Genomic DNA, 4,588 nt, shown 5'->3' with positions numbered 1-4,588 from the left:
GGCAATATGACTCAACCAAGATTAGTGTTTCTTGTTTTAAAACAGTCTGCTGAAGTAGCTGGTTTTTTAAGACCAGAGGTCAGCAAACTTTTTCTTAAAGGGCCAGATGATAAACATTTTATACTTTTTGTGGATCCTCGGGTCTGTGTTATTACTGCTCAAATCTGTTGTGTCCTGCAAAAATCTGCCACAGACAAAATGTAAATGAATGGACGTGGCTGTGTTCCAATAAAATTATATTTACAAAAACAGGTGGCAGGCCACATTTGGCCAGCTTACAGACCCCTGCTTTAGATACTTAAGTCATATGTGAAAGGAGACTTTGGATTCCATTTAGTTTTTAAGCATGAAATATGGCATTATACATTATAATAAACAGTAACTTTGCTTCCTGATGATTATGTTTAACATGTTACTCTCAGTTATGGTCATGCTTTAGAATATCAAAGGGATTTAGAAAATAAGCAATAGTAATAAATGCATTTTCCATCTGAAAGGGATATATAGAAGTCATTTAACGGTTGGCGAATTTTCTTGAAATTTGAAACCTAAGGTTGTGGGCAAGATGTTAAGGGCTTGTTTTACTAAATGTATACAAGCATAGACTATATTTTTTTTCCTTCTGTACAGGACAGGTTTGTGAGTCAAATAAAAAGCTATTTGTAATTATGCTTGTCATTACACTAAGGGTTTTTTGTTCTAGGAATGTTGTTTGCATGGGTTTGGATTTTTTTATGGCTTTTCAGTTTGATAATGTGTTCCTGTTTTTAAATTGAATTTGTCAGTGAGCTGTTTTGTGCATGGCTGTGCTTGTTAGTATTTATAGTTAGGTCTGTTTCTGAGGAAATGACTAAAGTCTCTTGCATTCGATCAAAATTGTATAACAAAGCACATCTTTGACTTACTTAAACAAGGTCTATGATGAAAACTCAAAAAATATAATGGTTCGTGTTTAGAAATGTTTTTATGTATTCAGTCCTGGTTGGGCCAAAGAATTGGAGCTCTGTGCTGAGGGAGGTATTGAATATACTCAATGCCTCTTAGTTAACGTGTTTCCTTGGGGCAAGTTCAGGCAATGCTTACTTTCTCATAATGCAACTCCTCCGTTTTTGGTTTTTTGTTTTTTTTTTTGCATTTTACATGTTGTTTTGAATTGGGCCTTAGAGAACATGTATTTCTTCTCTTTAAACCGTTCTACTAATTTTCTCTTTTCGCATTCCTGCCTGAAAGCCCTGACATTAGACGAAGCATGTAAACCTTAACCTTGGCCATGTAATTTTCAGCAGAGGCTGTTGGGGATTGGATTGGGGCAGGGCCTGGGGGGTGAGTGAGTGGCAGAAAGCCACTGTGTCTTGTTCGCTGCTGGGGCACCCTGCCTCCCCATCTCTGGAATATCCACGGGCTCTCCCCACCCTGATCTCGCCCCCTTGCTGTTGGTTCAGGTCCTTATGGAAGTGTAGTGTCTTTCCTTCTGCTCATTGTTTCAGGACAGGAGATGAAGGGGCTGAGTAGGGAGGAAGAGGAGGCCCAGCTCTGACCTGGGCTGACCTGTGCCCTAGCTCCGTGGCTGGTCATATCTTCCCATGGAGGCCCTGTGACAGGTGCTGGTTGGATTTTGGTGTATTATGAACTCACTGGGATTTTCTACAGTAGCTTTTAACCTCATTATTTTTTGATTACATTGATTATTTCAACCCTTTCATAAGCAGCTCAAAGAACCACTCCTCCAACTTGGTTCAAAGTATGAAATAGAAAAAGGTGAAATTGCGCTGTCCACTCGCTGCCACACATCTCACTCCTGCCTCTGTTCTCGGAAGCACTTATAGGGTGGGGTTCCTAGGAGCTCACTTTGAGAACTGCTGATTAATGTAACTGTTTACTTTTGGAGCACATGCCTGTCTTAAAATCAGCTTGCTTGTGTATGTATCATTAATTATTTAAAATTTGCCAGGACCGATGTCTATGTATGGGCCATATATGAAGCCAGCTTTAGGAGAAGGTAGAATGGACACATGATTACCTGGGATGATTTGATGGGCTGTTGAGAAATTCCATGAAGGCAGTCTGCACCCCCATCCATGCCTGAAATTCCATTGTCAGTGATGCATTTTATTTTGATGTTGAGCATCTGCCTTTTCTGAAGCACTTTCTTAAAAAAAAAAATTCAAATATCCTCAGGAAGGATACGCATTAAGCTGTTGCGGCCTTGGAGCTGATGCTGTTGCTTCCCTGCTTGATTAAGCATCTGGGGTTACTGAATCCTCAAAAGGGCAGAGAGAGAAGGAAACAGCCACGTTCTTACATCGTGATTTTTGTCTAAGACTGGACCGGACTATATATGCATTTGAAAAACGTGTGGCAGCATCTCTTATATTTATCTTGGAGACACCTTGTTTTCTCCTTTGGATATAGGTAGTTATGAGGTATTTGAAGAAGGAGCATCTCAAAAGGAACTTTTACTGTTCTTAAATAGTCTTTTACTACCAAAATATTAATATATGTTATTACTATATCATGATGTAGATATATGTGTCCATATATAATGGAATATTTTTAAAATATGAGTTATTTAAAAGAGATAAGGGAATCAGAAACACGAGTGTGAAGTATAGTGCACGTTGATGCATATTGTCCACACACTGTTCTTTTTTGACAAATAATAAATTACAAACATTTCATTTTTTTCACCTTAACAACTAAATATTGTAAAACTATGGTCCATTCATTTACTCAACGTTCATTCATAGAGTACCTACCATGTGCTACGTACTTTGTGCTGTAAAAACTAACGGTGATGGTTTCAGCAGACGATGTGTCTTAAAGGAATATTTGAGGTTGTCCAGTAACTGAGGAAGGAAGAGAGGGAGGGAGGTAATGCCGGATGGGGAGAGGAAGAAAGAGGAAGAATAGATGGAAGGAAGTCCTTAATTCATATTTTCTGGTTTTAATGACCCCCATATTATCTAGTTTGATGTTCCTTGTTTATATGATAATTTACTGTTGATAGCTTTTATTTTTTTTCTCTGTGTGCTATCATTTGAAATTAGTTCTAATTTGTCATTTATATATTTGTTTCTTTTCAGTATAAAAGAACTTATGTGGATCAGTTTGCTTAGTATAGTCAAGATTTGAAGAGCTAAAAAAATCGGTATTAAACCTGTTTTTTGAAAACGTAAGTAAACTCACCCCTCACCATTGTTTATTTCTGACATCTTTAAAACCTTTCTCTCTCAGTGCGTGAATGTTTTTCTAGTCGTCTGTTCATTAAGTCTAAGAGAGTTTCTACCTTCTCTCTTGCCTTTAAAAACTTTTTAATTATAACAGTGATGTGACTAGCCTAGGTGGTTGTAGGATTTAGACGTGGTGTGGCACATCTTTTATTCGGCCCCACAAAGGGAAACACAGAGCTGGTAGCGCAATCCTACCAGGCACAATCCTCTCAAGTCCTTCATTGCTCTTCCTCACAGGCCATTTCTGCGCCTCATCTATGCCAGTGAGAATTGTTGGTCAACCCGTTAATGACTCAGTAGGCTTAGGAAATGAGGTAGTGGTTTTTACAAGCCCGTGTACTCCCTTTCTCCCTATCCCTCTTGCTTGGTAATAACTACTATTTATCGGGCTTCTACCAAGTGACAAGCATTTGATTAATTCAATTCAGTGTTCATTCTGCAGACACTTTTTCTGAGTACCAGATGCTGCTCTGACGCTATGACCTTATCCTCATGGCACCCTTGCAGAGTAGGAGTTAATAGTTCAGTGATCTATTAACAGATGAGGATCTCGAAGGTCAGGGAGAGGGAAGGAGCATGCCAGAGGTCACATAGCCAATCAGCGTGAGCACGGCACTGTCTGTCTTTTTCTGATTTGCCATATCCGAAATAGTATTTAGATGCTCTTCTTGGCGTGGATGTCAATAGGAGACTGGAGCCTTCTGGGTTATGTTCTTAAGAGGAATGTGATCCTAATCCTTGGAAACCTCAGCTATAGTCACAGCAAAGAAGGAGGTTAGAGAAGCATTCTCCCATGTTCGAGAGGTAGCTTTGGTACCTGTGTGGGGAGTTAAGAGATCTGATGGCCAGTATCAGCCCTTCTGTGGATTTCCTCTGTGTCGTTGAGATATTTAAGCTCCATGGGACACAGTTACTCCTCTGCCAACTAAGGGGCACAGACCAGACCAGATGATCTCAGGGGTCTCTCTGAGTTGGCTCTTTATTGAAATATCTTACACATAGAGGAAAGTGCACACACATTGTAAGCGGATGGCTTGATGGCGTCATTGTCACAAAGTAGACACACCTCTGTAACCGGTGCCTCAATTAATAGAAAATTACCAGCACCCCAGAGTCTTCCTTCCCTCATGCTCCCAGGAGTAACCAATATGCTGACTTTGTTTAGTTTTGCCTGTTTTTTAAAATTCATGAATAGAATCCTACAGTATATGCTCTTTTGCATCTGGATTGTTTTGCTTGTTATGTTTGTGAAATCCATCTGATACTGCCTGTAGTCATTTATTTTTTTCATTCTCCTTCCTCTAATGGTATTCAGTTATGTATCTATTTTATAGTTGCCAGACGTTTAGATAGTTTCC

The 4,588-nt window shown here is 39.4% G+C and overlaps 1 long non-coding RNA gene across 1 annotated transcript in view; it reads left to right on the top strand.

Annotated features, from left to right (window-relative positions):
• LOC105807597 overlaps positions 1-3,166 on the top strand; it is a 94,792-nt gene extending 91,626 nt beyond the window's left edge. The window contains exon 3 of the long non-coding RNA XR_001137338.1: positions 3,084-3,166. This is a non-coding gene — a long non-coding RNA (uncharacterized LOC105807597). The remainder of the gene's footprint in view (positions 1-3,083) is intronic.
• Positions 3,167-4,588: the final 1,422 nt, after the last annotated feature.

This window comes from Propithecus coquereli, unplaced genomic scaffold, assembly GCF_000956105.1.
Source record: "Propithecus coquereli isolate 6110/MARCELLA unplaced genomic scaffold, Pcoq_1.0 Scaffold16, whole genome shotgun sequence".
Taxonomy (NCBI): domain Eukaryota; kingdom Metazoa; phylum Chordata; class Mammalia; order Primates; family Indriidae; genus Propithecus; species Propithecus coquereli.
Note: the sequence above shows the minus strand (reverse complement) of the source record. Positions and strands in the feature narration are given on the sequence as shown.